The sequence below is a fragment of the Equus przewalskii genome, chromosome 11, assembly GCF_037783145.1.
Source record: "Equus przewalskii isolate Varuska chromosome 11, EquPr2, whole genome shotgun sequence".
Classification (NCBI taxonomy): Eukaryota; Metazoa; Chordata; class Mammalia; order Perissodactyla; family Equidae; genus Equus; species Equus przewalskii.
The window spans coordinates 6,793,095-6,817,933 of NC_091841.1; the positions used below are offsets into that span (position 1 = coordinate 6,793,095).

At 38.6% G+C, this 24,839-nt stretch overlaps 1 protein-coding gene across 10 annotated transcripts in view; it reads right to left on the reverse strand.

The window, feature by feature from the left end:
- Positions 1 to 24,839, reverse strand: part of LRRC4C (leucine rich repeat containing 4C) — a 1,166,764-nt gene that overhangs the window by 927,452 nt on the left and 214,473 nt on the right. For 4 of the 10 annotated variants that reach the window (XM_070563809.1, XM_070563801.1, XM_070563805.1 and 1 more), the window contains exon 2: positions 23,491 to 23,677. The exons of 4 other annotated variants lie outside the window; for them this stretch is intronic. The gene's annotated coding sequence lies outside the window, so the exon portion shown is untranslated. Of the gene's footprint in view, positions 1 to 20,059; positions 20,140 to 23,490; positions 23,678 to 24,839 lie in introns of all 10 variants that reach the window. 2 more of the 10 variants (XM_070563807.1, XM_070563798.1) reach the window with 1 other exon arrangement.

A 24,839-nucleotide genomic window follows, 5' to 3' on the forward strand; every position in this document is an offset into this window, starting at 1 on the left:
CTTTAAGGCAGACTATACACAAAACTGGAGTAGGTAATGTTTCACACATAGGAGATACTAAACTGGTCCTGTGTATTAAAGATAACAATCCCTTTGAGGAAGAAGAGAGGGGAAGAGAGTCCCGTATATTTTCTGCTCAAGGACTCCTTCTAGATAAAAAACCATCCATGAGATAATTTTTTGACCTTTCATCCTCTAACCTTTTTAAAAGTTTCTTCTAGTCTGTTGCTTTATTTGCTTATTTGAGCTCCTTCAAATTGGCAATTCTAGTAGCTCTAAATTCTAATCCCAGTTTTGCCAGCGCCTAGTAACTTTATTTATACCTGCTAACAACACCACGTCTCAGTTTCCTATCTTTTCAATGAAAGTCCTTAAATCTGGTAAGATAATGCAGGCTTCCATTACAGAAGATTCCCTAGAATCTGAACAGCTTAACAAAGTAACACATTTACTTCTTGTTCAGCTAATAGTTTATTAGGGTGTTTGGTGGATAAATTCTTACACATGACTCAGTTCTTAAATTCTTTTCATTTTGTGTTTCTGCCATCTCCCAGGGCCCCAGAGTCCTTCACTTCTGGTCCTTTACTTCAGAGATGAGGAAAGAGAAGTTGGAAGCATTCACACTTCTTAACCAATTTAATCAAAGTATGATATTCATCAGTTCTGCTCAAATTCAATAGTGGGAATGAGTCACATGGTCAAGAAGACTCAAGAATGGCTGAAAAATAGTTCTAAGCTGAGCATCCATTTCCACCAACGATCTGTACTATGCAAAGGAAACAGAAGTCTTTGGTGAGCAGTTAATCGTATCTTCTACAGAAATGATCTCTGAAGCTTCTTCCAGCTCTAGAGTCATGGACTTCTATGATGTGAATCGTCTATCCTAAGTTAAAGTACAAAAAATGTGAAGGATAACAGAAGAAGTATAGAAAAAATAGCAAATTTCAGAAAATAAATCTCCCATGGATTCCCATTAAATGCAGATATGAAGTATATACCTCAAGATGCCCATTAAAAAAACCCCTTTGAATAAAGAATCCATGGAGACACAATGATATACGTGTAAAAATTATCAATAAATACTTTTATCATCATAAGTAATCTCTTATGGGAGCTAAAATTCTGGCAATAATCTAACTAGGACAACTAATCAATATTTTACTAATTATCTGCTATGAGCAAAGCGTTATCCTGGGTATTATGGTAGAAATAAGACAAGTGCAAACACTTTCTCTATTGCATAGGTAAAATATCTCATTGAAAGAGCAAAATAATAGTAACATAAGAGATGAACGTCAGACACAAATATTCCCTTTAGGAGGAGTGCTTCCAAGATATTACTTTTTTGTAGGAGTAAGAATTTCCGCTGGGCTTTAGAATTTAGATGGAGTTTGAGGACATGAAGATGAGGGAAATTTCTCTCTCTTCTGAAGCCCAGGCCATCAACCTCTTAATCTATAACTTATCCATAAAATGGACAGAAGGAGTAATAAGTTTCTTTCCATGGATATTAGCACATTGTGAATCTGTACATAAATTTATTTTTCTGTCACAGATTTGCTCAATTTTCTTATTTGAGTTCTCCTAGGTATACTGATTTATTCATTTAAACTAGCTTGTTTTTTCTGAGCTTTTAAAGTAACATCTGTTGCATTTGCTCTATACTCAAGTAATATTAACTCCGTGACATTTCTAAATGCCAATTTGAATATTTTCAAAATGTATTACTCTCAGTGTATGAGCACCTCAACCTGAAGTCCACATGAAGTTTAAAGACGTATCTCCCTCAAGTGTGAAATGTTCATGTTCCTTGATGATCTGGGACATTTTGTTTGAAGAGAGAAACACATCTTAGTCTAGCAGCTAACTTTGGAGGAAAAGACAGAAAAAAAATCATTTTAACAAAAAAACAGTTTTTAGAAATTGAGTAGATTGCCTCTTTCATTTTCTAGGTGAGCAATAGGAAAGTTGAATATCTTATCCAAAGACACTCATCAGCATAATGGTAGTGAGAAGATGAAAACCTAGATCATAAATATACACAGTGACAAACTATAATTTTCCACATTGAGTCTGTCAAACTCCATTCTGAGGTCATAATGAAGGAGACTGAAAGGTTAAGACCACATTGCTAAATAGAGAGGAAATGAATATTTGTTCACCACTAATTACCAGGCACTTTTCAGAAGGTTTCAATTTTGGGTGGTTCTATAATGAATGAAAGTGTAAATGAATGCAAAGAGGAATAGATGGATAGATGAATGGGTGGGTGGATGGCTGGATGGATGCATGGGGTGGATGGCGTGACACATGGTTTACTTGTGTTATTGTCCAACATGTCTGAAGATTTTCTTTGAGATTACAACTGAATCTCACCAGGGACTGACAATTTATTTAATGCCAGGATCTAATTAGTCACTCAATGATAATTTTTAATAACCCCTGTCCCTAATTTTCTGCAGGTAGAAAATTAAATGTCTGATAAAAGACCTTCATTCTCTTGTGTCAAGTACAGGGGATTGAAAAGAAGATGGACATTGAAGTCTTAAAACTGATTTTCATTCTTTAGCTAGAAATTCCTTCTGTGGTTTCCCAGGCCTAAACTTTAAGCATGAGAAGCTTAGCCACAGATCTGAATCAAGAAATTTCTATGCATGGAAGTACCATTTTGCTGGGACAGCAAACAAGCTAAGTGATACTGAATTTCAAGTGGTATAACTGCAATAAACTAAGGATTTTTTTGTTGTTTGACAGTGGATTCATTGACAGATCTCCATACACACCAGCCTTCTTCATGGATACCACATAAGACAACACTATTTTAGAAAATAAGCCCTTTAGCTGATAAAGCCCAGATTCAGATCTTTCTATTTCTAAGAGATGCCTGAGGTGGTGGGTCCTGACGCCTATCCTGACATTTGGGAAGACAGGCTTATCATTTTATTGGGCTCTGTAACACACCTGGTACAATGCTGAAAAATAACTTCTGGCAAATAACAAGAAAGGAAAATCTGTTTGCTTGTCCTACACATCATTGAGTTCTGCTTCTCCGGGGGATTTGCAGGTGCGATATTATTCCCCAGAAATATTCAAAAACACTGAATAGCACCTGTTTTAAGGAAAATCTGTAGGGCTCCCCCTGAACTCCTTACCAGCAAAATGCAGAGATAGAATTTGTTTTTTCCCCAGATAGAGATGAAATTTCTTTTCACTGACAACAGACGCTTCTTTCTGTACCATGTGACCTAGGAGGTGGTGAATTCTCGGTCATCCCAGTTGCTCATTGTTCTCCTAGCCTTTTCCAAGTTACTTCTCTCAAGATTTGTTCTCATTAAACCACTTAAAATAAGGAAGTCACCTAGTCATTCTAGAATGGTCTTGGTTTGCAAGGATAAGACAGGAATAGCAACACTTACTTCACGGAGTAACAGTGACATATTACAAGTAAACAGCTCATCGCAATGCCTGGTATATGGTAAGTGCTCAGTAAATGAGAGCTGAAATCAATAGCAATAAAATTCCTCACCACTTCCACCCTCACTGCCATCACCTATGTTGTTATCGTCATCACCAGACTCTTGAGCTCAAGACCGTTCTATCATTTTCTTTTTCTAACTTAGATAGGAGTGGACGCTTTCCGTGAAAAAAAGTTAGGTGGGATTTAAAATATTCATTCCTTTAAAACACATCATAATTTACTTCTGAGAATCTATGACAGAAACAATGAAAGAATAGTAAACAATTTCGTTAATGGATGCATCATAGATGTTTGAATTATTACAGTTATATTATTCTTCCATTGTATATGCCTTTAGCTGCTATCTGATTCCCAGCTATGGAATATATTTATGTACTATACATCATTCTAAGATTCTTTTTTTATGTCCTCTATTTAAAAAAGAGTATTATGGTAGAAATGTATATTACTGAGAATAGTTATGACAGTTATCCAGATTAAAATCATAATTCCAGGTATAACTAACAATAGTCTTTAATTTTTAAGAAGGTAAAAAGTAAGAAAATATTTAAATAACTATTATCAATATCAATGTTTTCAGGATTGAGAAAACGTCAATAAACACACTTAGAATGTAAAGTCAGGCATTTGCTTCAAGGAAGAGGTAAGGCAAGCATTCGAGAATCTAACTACAAACTGAAATTCAAACAAAGAAGGTATGTGCACCTCTTCTATGCAAGATGAGCTCTTCTGGAAAGAGCATTTTACACAAAAGATATGGAGGGAAGTCATGGGAAATAAAATACATCCAACTTTGGTCCATGGGAACGATAGTCAATTTTCATAGAGGTCTATTTCAAGATACGCTAGCTGCTGACATATTGGTGAGGAGTGTGATTTCATCAAGGCAATGGAAGTCCCAGAGAAACAATCAGGAGACAAACAAGTAGTTCAAACTTTATGTAAGTACGAGGAGTCAAAGCAAGTCTCCTGGGAGCTCTATGTACACTCAACTTTTAGTTCAGTATTGACTAAAATCTAGAACTCAGTAACTACTGCTTTAGTTATTTCATCCCTAGATCAAAATTTGTCCAAAAATGTGAGGTACTAGTTGCCTTTGTTTTTTGAGGAATTAACTCTTGATAAGTTCAACTCAATAAAGAAATGTTTACTGAGTGTGGATTTTATGCCCTTGCGTGGCACTGACCATATAGTAATATAACAGACACCTGTATCAGCTATGATCTATTTGGTAAAAGTACAAGAATTCTCAAAACAGTTTTGAATAGTAACAAGCTTAGTAATTTCCAAAGCAGCAAATCTAGAGATGGTTATTCTTGAGTCCATTCAATGGTTAAATCACGTCTCCAAAGATCTAGGGATTTGCCGTACTCCTGCTATCCTCAGCTTTGATTTCTGCCTTAATCAGACAATGACTCCAGCAGCTCCAAATGTCTTGCCCTCCTACTCCCATGTTCCAAAGCACGAAGCAAATGGCAGGTCTCCTGTGTGTCTGCTTATCAGGAAAGAAACACTTTCTCATGTATTCTCTCATGTCTCATTCACAAGAACTGGGTTCCCTGCCAAGGTTTAGCAGTTAGAGAATTAGGGAGCTGGCTGGAGAGCTGGTTATTTCAACCACCATAGTGGAATGCAGGCTCTGCCCACAAGAGCAGAGGGGGCTGGGAAAGGTTGTATGGCAACTGAGTTTACCACAATATGATTCTTCTCCTGGGCAGGCTTACAAACTAAACGGATGGAACATTTCTGGGCACTTCCATGTGCAAAACTTTATCTTAGGATGCAAAGACCAATAGGACTTTGTAGGCTATGGTAAGAAGTTAGAATTTTATTCCAGGTAGAATGGGGACTTTTTGGATAGATTTGTTGAACATTTGCTTTGGCTGTAATCTATGCTAGGAATTTTACCTTGGAGCATTTTTATAGAATCTTAGAATCTTTCAGTGTACTCATCTCTCCCTTACCTTCACCCCTTGTGTATGAAAGTCCAGCCACGCTGGCCTTCCTGTTATTTCTAGAATCTACCACGACAGTTCTAGGTCCAGAAATGGTATACTAGTTGGACCATCACTCTGCAAAGCATTTCCATAGATATTGCATCTAGCTCCCCAGAATTCAGATCTCAGCCACAGACCCACCTCCTCAGAGATCTTTCCCAGAGTGCCCAGATAAAAATACATGCACTCCTCCCCCCACCATCATTCTCATTTTAATGACGAATAAACCAAGCCTCTGTGACGTGCTCAAGATTATATGGCCAAAAGCCTAAAGTTTCTTGGTCATTTCCATTGTCCTATTTATTTCTACGAAAGCTTAAATAGAAAACCATGTTATCACTTGTGAGGTGCTAGCCCTTAATCCTGCTTCACTCTCTTCATAGCCTGAAATAAATAAAGTCATTTGTTCAGTTCTTTGACGTCTGCTGTGCCAACTAGAATGCAAGCTTCAAGGAGGTAGGGACATTGTCAGTCGTGATCTTGTTTATTGTCATATCTTTAGTTCCTAGAATAATTATGACTATTAGTAGTTACTCCAAGTAATTTTTAAAGGAAGGAACATGTGAGTGAATTATTCTGAAATGTGTTAAATATCAGAAAACTCCCAGGGAGTGAAAAGACATCGCTTCTATAGTATAATGAGGCTTTCTACAGGCGTTCAAATCCTAGCGATTTGTGCCTGCCTTGTCGCACCTGACTACTCTAGGATTTTACCTGGTTCTGCATGTTACTTAAGGTCTTGCTTTTATAGGTTCGGACAGAGATTTGTTCAGAAACACGGTGTTTCTTGAGCCTCTTTCTTATTTTATTTTACTTTTTTCAGATAGCGTTAACCTATCTAATCCTGAAACAAATAAGGATATTTGTAATTATTACTAACTGTCTGTGCCTGCCTAGAGACAGGGCTTGCTTTTTGTATACCAGAACAGGTAGCCGTATGAGATATTTCCAGGACAAAGAATAATCACCATCCCCTGGGATTCAAACCATCCCATTTCCTCCATCACCACCTAGTTTAATTGTGCTGAATTGCCATTCTCAGTGGTCAGAACATCACCTTCCAAAACCGCCTTCTTTTACAACACAGTATTTCTGGAATTAGCAAACTGTTGAATGATTAAGCCTCCAATTTGGACCATTTCATTTGTCCAATTGCTTCCTAAGTTAACCAAATGACTCAGGAAGAAGAGGAATGCTGGGGACCTCAGCTAGGAAGGTAGTGCTCGGCAGGGAAGTTAGGGGTGGGAGGACGAGGAGATGTGATGATGAAATCCAGTGGGAGCTCCAGAATTTCCATATATGGGACTTAGCCAGGGGTGGCAATCAGTTGCACCTGTGCTGCAGTTTTTATAGTAAGAGTAAGATTATGTCTCGGGTTGAATGTTAATCTCAGGTGTCCTAGGACGGAAGAAATAAAGGAGATTATGGGGGACACAAGACCAAAAGAGACCTCTCTCCCTACAACCTGGCCTCATTAAGTCAAACCTCTCCTATTTCAAAATCTACCTCCTGCTAGGCCTGCGTGGTGGGGTGAAAAGTTTAAATGGTTGTAAATATCTGTAAGACAAAGCAAAAGACTCTGCAGATTTGACATGTGCAGAGTAACAGTCTCTATTTAAAGAAACCGAACAGTAGCTGAAATTAACTGACAAGGTACCTCTTCTTGTTTGGAGCCATTTAGGGAGCTTGAGTTCCCAAAAGTGATCCCAACGTGACACCTAGTGGCAGCTCAAGGCTTAACCCTTCAGGTCCTGAGGGAAATACCCAGACTACAAGGTTTTCAAAACCTTCGTGCCTAGAGGCTCGAATTTCACTTCTGTGGGAGTAAAACTTATTTATTTCACGGGGAAAAAAATCAACTATTAGAAAAGACTCTTTAGAATAAAATGCTTAACCATAGATTTGAAGATGATACTCAAGCTATTTTTTTCCTCCCTTGCCTGAATCGTCTCTCCCTGAGAATCTGTGAAGAATCTTCCCCACCCCCCACCAAAGATCTGGTGATTTACAAATTCAGAGACCCGAAGGCCTTTCCTTGGTACTCTAACTGATAATTTTTCCTCTTTAAAAACTGATAAACATCTCAAGGAGAATATGCATTGGTTTTCTTTGAAAGATTTTAGCACTGGCAAATTTTCTTAAAAAATGTTAATTATTCCAAAGTGTTTATACAAAAATGAACCATGTCAATTTTGTTTGCTTTTGTGCCTTCGGGGGGTTTTTTTTGGTTCTAAATTGGGCTTCTTCAAGCTTCCAGAATACTTTTGGCTGTTCCACACACACACACACACATACACCCCCCAAACTCCAGCAAGTGCAGTATAGTTTTTAGGCCAAAATGGGGGCAAAAATTTAGTTTGGATATGCTATCCTCTTAAGGGCCTCCCTGCCCTATTCTCTGGATCCCATGATCTTGGGCTATCTCTAGAATTTGTGGATCTCCTCTTGGGCACACCATCTCTTTCCTGAAGGGACGGTGTCCAATACTTCATTCCCTCTCTGTCTCCTAACTAATCTGATTGAGTCAGCACTATGGACTGATGAAAGGGTCCCAAATGCTAAGTTTAGAGATGAGATGGGCTTGTCCAAAGGGGTCTTCTGCTGACATTGACTCAACTTTTTTCCATTTGATGAATAGAGTGCCAGTGGGGAGAGCTGCCAGGGAGGATGTGGATTTCCCACCATCTCTGGACTGTCCCTCCATATAGAATTAGTACTGGCTCATCAATTAATTAGGAAGTTAATTATGCTGCTTCCTCTCATGTTTAATGATGAGCCAGAACCTAAGGATTTTATATGCTCTATATAATGACTCCCTTTCATGAAGTGTCATTTGCTGAGTGTCCTTTGTGTATCAGCCATGGCACTAAAATCATTTTGCCTACATTGTCTTACGAATCTTCAAATAAGGCCTGAAATCGAGCTCTTTTATTCCAATTTTTAGATATGAGACAACTGAGGTTTAGTGATTTGCTTAACATCTTTCAGTTTGTAAATGGTAGAGCTGAGACAAAAATGATTTTGGCTCCAATATTCTTTTCACGAGCTCCTCTTTAAATACTTGGGAGTTTGAAATGGAAAATCTGTGGTATAAAGGCAATTTTCCCCCAAACAACTATTTAATAATAAACTGAGTCCCCGGAGACTCATAACATATACACATATGTACACAGAGTTGATAAGGTATCAAAGGACTATGATGTCACATAATGCTTTGATCCTAAGTCACTAGAAACTCTTGCTTTGGAAATGAATCTCTTTTTTTCAGCTTCTTCAGCTGTGCTCATCACGGAAAGACCTATTTCTTTGGGGAGTCCTTAAAATTGGTCCAAGTCTACTGTTTCGTCTTTAATTCCTCCTGTCTTCTTGAGGATGGGATACGGATAGACACTTGGACAGACAACATGAGCAGTTTACTCTGTAGAGCTTTCATTCTGAGGAGCACATGTGCCTGAGAGCCCATAACAAAACTCTAGAATATTTTGAATATAAACCCTTTAGTTCTGCAAATATCATCGAAGATGCTGAGGAAAAGGCAGCTGCTTTGGTAACCAGGATTCAAACCCTGGACAGGCTTAGATATAGAATTGTAATCACACCCTGAAATTTTGCTAGGAAGCATTTTTTTCTGAAGCTATTGGTTTTAGATGATTAATATTTTTTAATAACGTTGCAAATTTTATTTTGATATGTGCAAGAGTCGCTGTACCCCAAAGACTCAGACCAAGACCCACAGAGACTAGAAAGCCACAGCCATGGAGAGAATAGATTGTAGAGGTTAAGAGTAAGTCATCAGGGGGCCGGCCCAGTGGGATAGTGGTTAAGTTCAGGCCCTCTGCTTTGGCAGCTCGGGGTTCTCGAGTTCGGATCCCAGGTGCAGACCCATACATCACTCATCAAGCTATTCTGTGGTAGCGTCCCACATAAAAGAGAGGAAGACTGGCACAGTTGTTAGCTCAGGGCCAATCTTCCTCAACAACAACAAAAAAGGAGTGAGTCATCTGAAGCCAGATTATCTGGTTAACATCTCAGCTCTACAACTTCATGGGTCACTCTGGACACCGCATTGACCTCTCTGTGCCTCAGTTTCTTTATCTGATGAATGTGAAGTTTAAATGAACTGATATATAAGAAGTTCTCAGAATAGCGCCTTGGAATAAGGTAAGCAATCGAAGTTGAATATCAGGATCAGTATTGCTGAGGATATATCTGTATACACAAACTTCCCAGACCAAAATGCCCGCCCTTCAAGATAGCCTGCAGGAGGACATCTTCTGGAAAAGTCACTAACAGGTGACATTAATGAGAAGTAGGAGGCAACTCAGCAGATATGTCCCCCCAACCCCTGCTTTCTTTGAAGCAGCCACATGCAATTGTTAGATCGGAATGAGTCCTCACTTTGTTTTTTTTTTCTCTCCAGATGATGGATGACAAAACTAAAATAGGTCCTCTTGAGATAATGCTTTTGAGTGTCCAGCTGGTGGAGACAGGAAAAGCAATTTTAGTGAGACAAGAGCCTTCAAGAACAGATCTGGAGAGAAAGTATTATCTCGGCCTTCTAGAAATAGCAGCGCCGCGATGCAGACTGCAAGGAATTAAGATTCTTCACATAAGCATGTTGTTGCTCAGTAAAGGAGAAAGTGATGGAAAGTATAAGGCAGAGATGGCACTGCCAAATCCTGACTTGGCCAACTAGCCTCCTGAAACCACTGTAGACCTGCCTGGGCACGACATCCTGCTTTGAACACTTAACGTCTCGGGCGTGGCATGATTGTGGCAGAAGCAGCTGGGTGCCCGACTCCTTACACAGTGGACGACCGTCAGTCAGACCAGCACTTGCCAGTGGACAAATCTAGAGATGACCAGCCAAACACCACCACTTACAGAGAGCCACTGCTTTCCTCCGGGGAAGAGACAGTTCCCAGACTCATGGCTTTGAAAGAACTATTCCACCTTTCCTTCCCAGAAGTCCAGCTTGCAGAGTCAAGACAGTGTTGAATGGCACTAATTGTCAGCAAAACTTTTTCATTCAGTGCTTAATCTTTCTCTTCATTATTTTTCTTTTTCGTTTTTAGTTTTCCAGCTTTATTGAGATTTGATTAACAAAAATTGTATATACTCCAGGTATATAAGGTGATTATTTTTTTCCTTAATAAAGCAAAAATAGACTGAGCACCTTTTGCGTACTATTATTCTTTCATTGTGTCCTTCCTTCCTTTCTTCCTTCCAAGGATATTCATTGAAATTACTATGTGCCAGGCATTATGGAATATAAAGACGATGAATTCAGATAAGATCCTGGCCTGCAAGTATCAGGGATCAGAAACAACGCACAAGTAAACAGATAAATGAACAAGTTGTTGTAAAGTATGACAACACTTACTAAAGAGATGACCTATGATGAGATCACCCTGGAGGGTTGCCCACTTTAACTTAGATGGTAAGTAAAGTCCTTTCTGAGGAGACGCTTTTGAGTAGAGACATGCAGGTTGAAAAGCAGCACCAGCCCTTTACAGATCCCAGGTTTTTTGTGAGCATGAACATGTGCCAAGGCCCTGAGGTAAGAAAGAGCTGGGTATGTTCCAGGAACATAAGAAAAGCAAGTGTTATTGGAACATAGTGAACAAGGGAATCGGTGATGTTCAAGATAAGCTGGGAAACTTAGGAAGGAAAAGAGTGTGGGGGGGCCACCAGATCATGGCTGTAAGACTGGCCTTCATTCCAAGAATGATAGAAAACCAGTGAACACATTAAACAGGGTAGTGCCATGTTTTAATTTATATTTTATTTTACATCCTTTTTAATTTTTTTTATTGAAGTATAGTTGACATACAATATTACATTAGTTTCAGGAGTACAATATAGTGATTCAACCTTTGTGTATTAATTTATATTTTAAGTTGTTTAGACTGCTGCATGGTGAATGAGTTGTAAATAGATAAGAAAGGAAGCTATGAGACCAATTGTGAGGCTACTGCAATCCTGAAGGCAAGAGGTAATAGTGGCTTAAACCCAGCCGGCAGCAATGGAAGTTCGTCTCATTTAACCATTATGCCAAATATATAAAGGAGACCGTATATCTTCTCCATTTTAGAGACAAGTTAACAAAGGCTATTAGTGATTGCTGCCTAAAATTATTCAGCTTCTAAGTGAGTCAGGACTCAAATCCAGACCAGCGTGGCTCAGAGGCGAGTTTCCTTTCTCATAGACTTCGGACTTGTGCCCCTTTACTGGGTTTGGTAAAAGAACCTTAAAATAAGCTTTAGGAATCCCTAACATGTAGTGATGCTTGCTATGGACCCCCCCGGTGCTCTAAGTATTTCCTATGCATTAGCAAACAATTTTCACAACAATTCCATGAAGAACATGCTATCATTATCCTCATTTTGCAGCTGAGTAATGTGAGTCTGAAAGAACTTAAACTAGTAAGTGTCAAAGGTGATATTTCAAACCAGGCATGTTAGCTCGGAATCCATGCATTTAACCACCAGGTGATTTAAGAATAAACCTTGTTAGGTTTATTCTTAGCTGGCCAGTGTTTCTACACTGAAGCCATATCCTTGAAAAGCATCCAGGAAAACAGCCACCATTAACCCCATTCAGATCTCCAATTAAGATAAGGATTTACAAAACATAGAAAAGCTTATTATGGCAATTTCATCAAAATGCTAAAGATTAAACAGGCAGGGCTTCCCACACACTTCAGAGGAGAATAAGGGAACATATCTAAAAGAAAGCCAACAAAAGCTTTATCTTTTAACCATTCTCAAGTGTCAGCATCAACATTTCTACCCGGTCTGCTTTTTCTAATACAAATGTACGAGGAGACAGATTGAAATGCCAAACCAAACTGCTCAATGTTTTAGAAAAAGCTGTTTCTCATAGGCGGCCTCAACTCAAAACACCGTTTTTTCGATATCTTCTGAAAATTTTCAACAAGTTGGGTTTGCAGATTCTTAAGATTAATCATAAAAAAATCTAATATTCCCACAGAACAGTAGTGATCTAAAAAGGGCTGCCTTCATTCTCTGCTAGGGCTCTAGCAGAAGCCACACAAAATTCAAAAATCACCTTGAATAGCTAGAATGTTACCCACAGCTTTCTGGCATCTCTACTGTGACCTTAACCACTTGTTTTAGAATTACTCTGCTATTTCCATATGCCCTTTGATGCCCCAAGTCCCACCACTTTGATATGTAAAATTTAGCTAATTTAGGCTCTGCAAGGACACACTGCTGAAAGTCTTGCTCCAAAGCCTGAGGATCTTAGTGTATCAGAGAGAAGATAAATGGAAATAGACACTTCTGGCCTTTTCCATCTGATTTCTTTACCTATTGCTAATAATAGTAATACTGGTGGGCTATTTGTGGTTTTGCATGCATGATCTTATTTAATCTCGTAACAAAGGAAGATACTATTATTAGCATTCCTATTTGTCTTAAGAATGTTAAGGACATGTTAACAGAATTAGAAGCCTAGCTTTTTAATTCTAGAGCTTTGTCTATTATCTTGTCCCTACATTCTTGAGGATACTATGGTATAGAGTATCAATATGTTTTCTGGTATATCACATAATTTAGTGTATAGATCATAATAAGTATAATATACAGTATATACTCCTTCTAAGCATACTGTAACATGCTTATAACGCCTGCACCAATGCCAGCACTAATTCCCCCTTCATTTTCCCCAATAGAATTCACAACATTATAGATTAGACCAATAGGACCTAAATGGCTTAGGTCTCTCGTTTCCAATCTTAGACACAATTTATAATAACATGGGGAGCTTTTAAGAAATGCTTAGCATGCCCTTCCCTGGACTGGAAGTTTCTGATTTAATTGTTCTGGGGTAGGTAGGGCCTGGCTATCAGTACTTTTTAAAGTTCCTCTCTTCATCCCTCTGGTGATTATAAAGATCCAGGGGGTGGAATACAACTTCTCTGTGCAAATTAATGTAATGCTGTCTGTTACAGACTGGACTGTGTCTCCCCAGAATCCATATGTTGAAGTCTAGCCCCCAGTGGGAGTGTGTTTGGAGCTAGAACCTTTAAGGAGGTAGTTAAGGTTAAATGAAGTCAAAAGGGTGGGGCCCTAATCTGATAGGACTGGTGCCTTTTTAAGAAGAGGAAGAGACATCAGTAGCATGTGTGCACAGAGGAAAGACCACGTGAGGACACAGTGAGAAGGTCACCTTCTGTAAGCCAAGGAGAGAGGCCTCCCCAGAAACCAACCCTGCTGGCACCTTGATCTTGAACTTGGACGTCCAGCCTCCAGAACCATGAGAAAACAAATCTCTGTTGTTTAAGGCCCTCAGTCTGTGGTATTTTGTTACGGCAGCCGAGCAGACTAACGGGACATCTTTGGGTCACAATGACTGCTGTAAGCTCTGGGCTGGTGGAGATGTCTAGTACCTGAATACAAATAGGAAGGCTCTAGGTCCAGGAGCTGTAGGTATCCATCCCTCTGCTCTTAGAGAAGGCGGTCTAAGAATGGAGGGAATATAGAGAGAAAACGCTTTCAAGAACGTGGAAAGAAATTGAGTCTCAGGGTTTACCATTTATACGCTGTTAAATAATAGGAAGGAGCAATATTTAGAAAAGACTGTGAATGAGTCTCTAATAATGGGGCTTACAACATTCTTACTGATTTCCCCATGGCAGGGTAAGTACCAGACTGCGTACTGACCTCTCTATCGTCCTCAAGCAGACGCTGTGGAGTCCGCACATCTCTCCAGTTACTATGAGGCCAAGTCATCTTTATCTGTTTGTTTGCTTACTTTAATTTAAGGTGTGACCAAAGTGTGTGGGTAGGGCGAGTGTCAGAGGGGGGATGTAACTAGTCTTGCACCAGGAACAGCAATGAACATTTGAAGAAAGCGCAGTCTTTGTTTCCACAGTTACTCTTTCTAATCAAGCTTACTTTTGATCTTGGGCTTTCCTGGTGCCCTGACCAAAGAGTGAATTGTCACATTTTTGAAAACACATGTGGATCAAATAAAACGTGACGGTGACTACAGTGTTAAGAAATTAGTCAAGCGTTGCAAGACAGTGATGACTCAATTTTCGTAAGAAAAGCTAGAGCTGAACATCTTCCCAACATCATGGTTGTGTTTATAATATGTGGTTTACCGTAAAAACGTAAGCTCTAAAATCTGTTGCATGGAATTAAAAATATGCTAAGAACTAAGCTTATGACCTAGGATCTTTAGTTTCCTTCGCTGTGAAATGGAGGTAGTGAAGACTACCTCCTACGATTTCTGGAGGATTGAATGCGTTAACATTCTAGAATCCTCTTGAATAGTGCTAGAATAGGGACTTCATTAATGTCATTTCATTTCTCTACTTCCTTTCCCAATTCTTGTTTCTACACTTTGGTTGCTGAAAGTTAAAATCACTCTGATTCTCAGTTGTCATGTATTGTAAAATATATAGTATAAACATTCCCACTGGATTATGACAGGACGTTTGTTAATTACTCCATGAAATGACTTCATAACATAGCAAGTCCTATGAAAGTTTGTGTTTATCTTATGCAAAATTATGTAAGGAGGACATTAATCCCCACTAGAACCTTTTCTTTTGGTGAGGAAGATTGGCTGTAAGATAACATTGGTTGCCAATCTTCCTCTTTTTTTTTTTCTTCCTCCTCAAAGCCCCAGTACATAATTGTACATCCTAGTTGTAAGTCATTCTAGTTCTTCTATGTGGGATGCCATCACATCATGGCTTGATGAGAGGCGCACATGTCCGTGCCCAGGATCTGAATTGGTGAACCCCAGGCCACCGAAGCAGAGTGTGTGAACTCAACCACTTGGCCACAGAGCCAGCCCCCTTTTCTGTTTCTTTTTGCGTGTGTGTGAGGACGATTGGCCCTGAACTAACATCTCTGCCAATCTTCCTCTATTTTATGTGGGATGCTGCCACAGCGTGGCTTGACGAGCGGTGCTAGTTCTGTGCCCAGGATCGAAACCTGCAAACTTCGGGCCACCGAAGCAGAGCATGCGAACTTAACCGCTACACCACTGGGACAGCCTCTATCTCTCTTTTATAAATAACTGTGAGGCTGAAGAGACGAAATCTGACAGAGAAATGTTAGCATACTCATTTTAGTTTAGTTTAAGCATCCATCAGTAACCAACAGGTCACATGATTATATGTCTAAGTGTACCCCCTGAGTCTTCTCTATCACACAGTAAATGTGTCACACGCTGCCAAAGGTTGAGTGCTACAGATATGGAGTGGTCACATTACTTCTTTGAGTGGCAAAGTTGCCAGCTCTCAGTTATACAAGATGAAATTGTAACAGACTTTGCACATTAGGGAGTTAATAAATCCATGTGTGTTATAACAATAAAGTGCAGGATAAATGCACACTTCTGTACACACACGTTTTTCTCTGAATATTTCAAGTTCTGTCCCAACAACCTTAATGAAACCAGACATAAACTGAATTACATTCTTTTAAAACAGGAACAATCACACATCAATTTGCATGAAGTTCCTTCCCCATAGATCTAACTGGTACAATACAGAACTGTGAACGCCCATCTTGACCTCCATTTGTTATTCTCATTTGTTCATTCTGCTATAAATTTGATTTGATCTCATTATAATATCCTTAAATGTACTAAATCTTGCATTAGTAAAAAGACATACAAGGCTTTTAGACTAAGCTGCTGTCCTATTCCCCAGCCAGGGCTGTCAGAGTTTGTGGTCTACAAGTTTGTGAATTACCTGCCTGCCACACTGAGCTAGTGAAGACTTGAAATCTGTCTTCAATGAGAAAAATGGTCATCCACACTTTCCTCTAAATGAGGAGTACATAAAAGACATCTTCAATCATCGGTGGCCATGTCATTGTCGGTGTCTACTCCCACAATGAGTTACAACCACAGCAGTGACCCAGGCGGGAGGACAATGACCTCTGGAATTACAAGGCTGCCAGCTGCTAGTTACTTCCTGGAGCACACGTACAGCGTCCTAGAAAACTGACCACCAGACTAGGCGTGTGTTAGTGACCACAGACACCTTGCCTGGTTCTCAATAAAAATGCAAAAAACATTTTATACCAGTGAATGGCTGGCAATCACCTACACTTGAAACAAAAAATACTTAAGTAAGTTATGGTTAATTTAGTTAAAAAGTAATCTGGAGACATTGAAAATAGAAATATTTATAAAGAATATTTAATATGAAAAGCTTATGATGATAAATTGTTTGGTTGCAACTTCCCCATTCATTTCCACCATTCCCAATTTGTACTTTTCATTAATGAATATATGTTACTCTTTATATAAGAACTTTATTGAGATATAATTTGCATATCAAAAATTCACTCTTTTATTTTCTTTCATTGGTGAGCAAGATTGGCCCTGAGCTAACATCCACTGCCAAGCTTTGTCCATTTTTTTTTTTCTGCTTGAGGAAAATTGTTCCTGAGCTAACATCTGTGCTGATCTCCCTCTACTTGGTTCACGGGATACTGCCACAGCATGGCTCAATGAGCAGCGCGTAGGTCCGCTCCTGGCATCAAAATCAAAAGTCATGAGCCCAACCACTATGCCATTGGGGTGGCCCCCCAAACTCACTCTTTTAAAGTATATAATTTAGTGAGTTTTAGTATATTCACCGAGTTATACAATGATCATCAATATCTAATTTTAGAACGTTTTAATACTTCAAAAAGAAATCCCATACCCATTATCAATCCCTCCCCAGTCTCCCTTTCTTTTAACCCCTGGAAACCACCAATCTACTTATTATTTCTGTGGATTTGCCTGTTTTGGACATTATACAAATGGAATAATATAACGTGGTCATTTGTGTCTACCTTCTTTCACTGCCCATAATGTTTTCACAGTTCACCAATCCTGTAGTGTATATCAGTATCTCATCCTTTTTAGTGTTAAATGATCTTCCATCATATCATGTATCATATTTCATTTCTCCATTCATCAGGTGATGGACATTGGTTTTGTTTCCACTCTGGGGCTATTATGAGTATTCATGTACAAGTTTTTGTGTAGATATATGTTCAATTCTCTTGGGTATACACCTACAAGCAGAATTTCTGGATGATATGATAACTCTATGTTTAACATTCTGGGGAACTGCCAAACTGCTTTGCAAAGTGGCTGTACCATTTCACAATCCCAACATTTACGTGATTTTAAAAAAAACTATCAACCTTAATGAACAAAATTACCTTAGACTACCTAATTTTGGCACACTGTAACTATGGAGGCTACAGAATTTTTACTTTCATAAATAGCAAACATCTGAGCTCTAGCCCTGCTCCTTTATTGCAGCAAGATTTAGCCCTCACAACTCTTCATTTTAAAAGATTATTTCTATCCATCGCCATTACAAATTTTAGCAAAGTTGGAGACCAGAGAGAAACTGAAACGTTACAGAGAATTTGGGGCACAGAGAAAATAGGGTAGTAAATGCCAGTAAGTAAAATAGCCACTAAGCAATCAACATTAACTTCATTTTTATGTCAAGGAGGAAAAATGACATTGAGATAAACAACTTTGAGATCAGTGAATGTCCCAAATGAGGAGTTTAAAAATAAGCTTTGGGATAAAAATGATATTTTCCCCTTTAAACACATTCTTAAAGCAAAAAACGTAGGTAGAAATTGAAAACAGATTTCACTAAATGCCAGTGCTTCTAATAGCTCAGTGTGTGAAAATCCAGCTGTCCTTTTCTGCTTCGTACATTAGCAGTAATAATGGTAAAGATGATGCCTTCCTTATTTGCTGACACTTGTGTTGATGATGCAGGAGGCAAAATAGCATTTCTCTTCTGGGTAATGTTAATTATGGAGTGCTGACAGAAGTTCAAAAATAAATCCAGATCCTTCAACTCAAAAATGCCCCACATCAATATAATACAGAAAACTCATAGTACACTGACAAGCATGAGAGAAGCGTACATTTTGCATGATGTCTCCTCTTTTGCAATAAGTAAAAAGATTCATGGAATATTTAAAAACCAATAAGGATAATAGGTTATATCAGAATCACAAGTTAGAGATCTATCTTTTTCATTTATATTACTTATTTGATTCTTTGAAGCACAAAGAAAATGGAACCCTATGTTCCGTTTTGAGATGATAGGAATAAGGGTCTGGGAGATGAAGTGACACAGGCAATAAGCGGAAGGGTAAGAATTTTCTTCCAGGCTTCTATCTCTTCATCCAATACTAGAACATTTCTATTGTTTCAGACCAAATGTCAAAGCACAATTCAGCAATTTGAAAGTTACTTATGTGGACAATGAGTCAGAATTTTTGAAATTTGGACCATAGGATGAATTTAGTATGACTACACCATGCAGTTATTGAGGCGGTACACATTTCCTGTTAGAAATTAATTAATAACACTAACTTGAAATATTTAGAACACTTGAATTTCGTGCTAGAGTTTAGCAGCTATCTAGCACCTACTGTCAAAAATACAAAGGGAATTCAACAAGTAATTTTTAACCTCTACTATAGTTTTTAAAGCAGCACTTCAAGGTAAGTATTGTTATCCTCATCTTTTTTGAAAAAAAGAAAGAAACTAAGAGTAATGAAGGTTAGGCAACTTGTTTAAGATCAAATAACCAAAAGAAGAAATGTTTATATTTTATTTTATTTATTTATTTTGTTGAGGAAGATTTGCCCTAGGCTAACATCCGCTGCCAATCTTCCTCTTTTTGTATGTGAGCTACCGCCACAGCATGGCCACTGACATACAAGTGGTATAGATCTGCACCTGCGAACTGAACCTGGGCTGCCAAAGTGTAATGTGCCAAACTTAACCACTAGGACACCAAGGCTGCCTCAAAATGTTTATAGTTTAAACTCAAGTTTGTCTGAACTCAAAGTCCTACTCGCTTATACTTGAGAATCCTACTAGCTCGAGAAAATATATTTAAGCTTTAAACATGTGCTGGACCTTTGACCAGTAATATCACATCTAGGATTATATTCTAAGAAGAGAATCAAGGGCATGTACTATGATTTAGCTAAAGGAATCTTTATATCAATGTTGTTTATAGTTTCCAAAAAATGGAGTAAGCCTAATGACCAAAAAGAAGGACTCTGTTAAACTATTTGTGTTATGTCCACATGATGGAATAGTATGCAATCATTAAAAAGGTTGTAATAGAAAATTATTTATTGGAGAAACAATCCTATGACACCTAATCTTCCAGATGAACTCCACTTAACCTGCAAAGTTCGGTTAAACATTACTTCTTTTGTGATGTGTGTCTTCACCCTATTTCTCATTCCAAATCAAATTAGACTGACTCTCCTTCCTGCTCCCACAGGTCTACACATATGGCAAATGGTAGTAGACTGAGTGATGTGGGTATCTATCTCCCCTTACAGGCTATGACTTCCTCAAGGTCAGAGAGCAAACTTCAGCCATCTTTATTACCCCACCCATATCTATATATAAATACATTGGTTTATAGTTAACAGGAGGTATTCAATAAATGTCCACTGAAAGAATAAATGAACAATTCTTTAGCATTGTGTTCAAACTATTTCATGTTAAGGGTCTTGTAGAAAATAAGACTTCTATGGCTTACTTGAGAAATTGTCGTGCTTGTTCCTAATGCGAGGAGAAAGACCTCAAGGTTTTAGCCACCCTTGATCATACCTTGCTACCCTGAAAACAAAAAGAGATTATGATGTTGGCATACCTGTAACCCATTCACTGCACAGTATGGTCCTGAGATGCACTGACTGCAAAGGTCTGGCAATAAACTGAGTTAATGCAGGAGTTTTAATGTGAGAGCTGTACATTTCTATAGGGCACATTAATAGGCTTCATCAAATACCTGTCTTAAAATTATCTTTAAAAAATTTTGTATATTTTAGTTTGTGTATATGTCTATTTTGTAAGGATTTAGCTTTTTACTAAAAAAAGCGATTGGATCTAAGTTTAAACTACAGTGAGAGAGTCTACATTGTTTTCACATTATTTTGACCAAAAATCATCTTAACTTTTATATGTGTATTTCATTTATTAAGTCAAGAAGTTTGTTTTTGTTTTCACTTTGAGATGAAGGTGAGCTGACTTTTTAACAAAATCAATTAAAATGTAGTTAACGAGAAGCTTTGGTCGTTATTCTTTTCTGTAGACATCATAGTACCGCAGAAATACTTCTAACAAGACACAAACATTCCTCTGGGAATGAGAACAGAGAGTTGCTATTTGGAGTTCAGTGGGGTGAAGATCCTTTTCACCCTTGGCATCTGTGTGGTCAGATTCTCAAATTATCAAAAGAAAGTCAGAGAGGCGGTCATTGGGAAGACAGTCAAATGGATAAGGGCCATTAAGTAAACTGCAGTAATAATCAGAAGACTGCTTTCAGCTAATACTCAAGAAACCTTCGCATTTTCTCAAAGTCCAGGTGGCTGTTTGTGTGTTTCAACACAAAGGTGTAGCCATATTTAGAATTGCTAAATTTTTCATTGCCTGAAGGGTCTCTATTTATTTACCACGGGACTCATGCCCTAGCAGAAGCATCACACCATGTGGCTTAATCTTCTGCCTCAACATTAGACTGGAAATATTGATGGGAAAACACCGCATATTGGCCTCATTCTGCTCCTTCCAAACTCTGTTGAATTGCGCTTGCATTTAGATGTGGGGCCATTTGAGGTTTCAGAGGCGCAGAGACTGTTTCCTCCTCTATCACCCATGCCAGATTTTGGCTAGCCCAAGTTTAAAAAACACTAGAAAGAAAGCTAGCACATTCTCAGAGATTGAGGACAAAACCACCAGGATTGGAGGGGTCCTAGGAAACCCAGTTTCAATAGAAAACAATAGGTATTATTAAGTTTCTACAGATACGTGTTTGGGTCTGATTTGAGTGGGATTTTCATTAAGAGACAACTCTCTATAGGATCATGAAACTTTGGAGCTGAAAGCAGGGATCGTGCCCTTCCTGACTGGCATAATCTGCCTGGATAAGGTGATGTATTTTGTATCAGGATATGGAAATAATTGTAATGATAATGTTTACTGAGTGTTTACTTTGTATCAGGCACTATTCTACATGCTTTACATGTACCAACACACTGATTCTTCACACCAAACTTATGAGGTCAGTACAATTATTATCCTCTTTCTGTCAATGAGGAAAAATAGGCACAGGAAGATGAAGTAACTTGTTCAAAGACTTACAGCTACTAAACAAGACCTCACTCTCTTAAATAATATGAAATAACTGCCTTCAAGGGAGAGCTGTGCAAGTAGGGATTTCTCTGGTCTCTTCCTGTTTAACATTCTCTTTTTCTTTTTATGAGGGGAGAGGAGGATCATATATCCAAAACAAAGGATGATCATGAGAAATGAGTATACTTTTCAAATCATTAACCCCCCTCCCTCCCCATATACAGACACACACACATATACATACTTCTACACACCTGAAAGTTCTTATAATCAGAAGATTTTTAAAAATCCCATTTTGGAAATATTGGCCCTTCCCATTGAAAAACAAATGATTTGGATGCGGTAAAATAAGGAAAGCGATCACTTTTCCCATCTCATTATAATCATACATAAAGAATTCTTGGTATGAAAAAATTTTTCACTTCACCTCTACCTAATTTATTAAATAAACATAACTGAAAGCAATACCTTGATGGCCCAAGAAAATTCAAATGATTTCATAATTAATTTTCATAGAAAAAGAGTTGTTCGTTACTTTCTTTATTCAAACAATAAGTATTTATTGAGCAACAACTTTGCTCTAACAAATACCTATACATGGGGTATATAGCAATCAACAAAACAGATCACACTTCTGACTTCAGGAAGCTTATATTTGGTGGTAAAGCTGCTAACACTATTAAATTACTGATGATTTTTCTTACCTCAAGACACTTTATATTTATAAATTTAAACTGAGAAATATTGGAAAGGGTGACATTAGACATTGAAACATATACAAATAGAATTCAAGATAAGAAGTAACTCTGTAACCATATAACCCAACTGACCCGGAGACAAGTTCTTAATATCATTAGTTCTAGTATAAAATCTCCTAAAGCTACCCATAGACAGCCAGACGTCACAAACTCCAAATTTGGACTTACTATTTCTTCTAAGGAACCTTACCTCTTAGGATCACCCCCTCCATCCAGCCCCAAACACACACCCCAGTGAATAAGCCTATCAATTCCACAGTCAATCACACATCCTCTTTAGATGGTTCACAGCCAAATTAAATCTTACATTCTAATGGGGCACACAGTAGCAAAATGGTGAGTTTTAAGGTCTAGAAATAAGTGAATAGTACATAAGTATTTAAAATGGTCAACTAGGAACACAAGATAAAAATATAGGACTTGAAAAGCATGTACTGTAGACTATGATGCTACTTGAAATGCGCGTGTGGATAGTTACATCAAGTGCTTATTGCAAATTATTTAAGACCAGGGACTCTGACATCAGACTGCAGTGCTTAAATAAAGATTTCACCACTTAATGGCTAGGTGATAGGCAAGAACTAATTTGTCTGACATGGATACCCAGCAGTCTGGCTTCCCAGAGAGACAGCTGCCACTGCCTCTCCGCCCTAAGAGCAGGATAATTTGGAAATTAAAACCCAGAAGATAAGGAAACTGCCTATACTGAGCACTTAATGCAGACATCCTGATAGAATGCTGATGAGGCAGAACAGGGTTGAAGGTCAAGAATCTCCAACGCCATTCCACTATAAACACAAGCCTTGGGTCCTAGACTCTGATCAAACACACAGGGATGGGCTGGTGAGCTCTCAGTTATGCTGAGGTTAAAGATCAGGGCTGGAAGCTAAAATTCTGCCACATGCCAGAACTGTAACCACAAAGTTTGGACGTCAGCAACAAATCATCCTAGGGGAAGGGCTGGTGTCCCCCCAACCAAGCAGCTTGTGAGTCCCACAGCTCAAGACTGAGACCCCATTCAAGTACAATGTCTGGCCTGCCAATTCTCTGTGGAACTGGCATTGGGAAGATTGCTCACCTGCTACTTCTGTCTCTGTAAGTTTTCCCTCAACAAAAGGCTGGTCCCGGCTGGTGTGTGTGCTTTCAGGTCATCCACTCTCGATTACTTGGCATTAGACGATCTTGGACAAGTTATTAATTCTCTATGAGCCTCAGTATCCTCTTCATCAAATAGGGATAATGACAGTAAACACTTCATTTGGTTTCTGTGAGGATTAAATGAGATAATCTATGTCAAGTGTTTATCACAGCACCCGCACATAGGGAACGTTAAAAAGTGCTGGCTATTATTAAAATTGAGGATTTGATTCCAGGGGATTTTTTAGCACCAATAAGGGAGATTTTATCACATCTCAAAAGGAACTAAAAAATAAACTTGAGGGCTTTCATTAAGAGACATAGAGAGCCCTTTTCTCACAGTCTGTCACTCCATTGTTGACGTCGTGGCGATTATTTGACGACTAAGTGGGTCTGAGTTTCAGCTCAGAGAAGAGAGTTATTATACAGAAGAGAGTTAGACTTCTGCTGGAAAGCAGACGCCAAATTAGTCCTTAGGCATCTGTTTGCACCTCTCGAAAAGGAGCAGAAGGGAGAGGTGGTATGAGAGAGAGTCCAAATGACTATACTTTTTCCCTATACAATTATCCATTCATTCCTTCGTCTATGCGTTATTTCCTTTCCTCAACAGTTACATATTGCAATCCACTGTATTAGGCACCACGGTGAAACAAGAAGACAAACAGGCCAAGATTGAAAAGTAATAATTGGCTTGTTCCAAATTTGTCCCCTGCATGCCAGTCTCCCAGAGAAGGATCTGGCCTCCTGCAGATCACGCGCAAGTCAGCCTCAGCAAAATACTCTAGCAATCCATTCTGGTAAAATGTTGAGGTGGCAGATTCAGCCATGTTTAAGTAAATCGAAGAGCTGGAACTCCAATGTTTACACACTGGCACACTGATCTTGTCAGAGAAGAGGCTTGTGTTCTCTCAATTATGGGTGTCCAACTTGGCAGAACAAGACTTGGAGCCAAGACTATGCCATACACATATTTGATGGATTCCAGCTCTTAATCATGACAGGGAGGGGATATTGCTTTTCTAATGACTTCCTTAAAAGCCTCCTGGAGTCCAATGCTTAGATTTACTAGATCCCTATGTGCTGCCCCCAAAGAACAAGGGGAAATTGGAGAGCGTAGAAACTCTTACCATTGTGAATGCCTCTAACACAATGTTCTTTCATCAGTTCTAGAGCGTGAGCTTCCTGGTATTTTGTCCTGGTTTGATCAACACACTTATTAATCTCAAGCTCATTATGTACAAGAAAATGAAACTCTTAAGTGTATTAAACCAATAAAATTGATAGAATGAG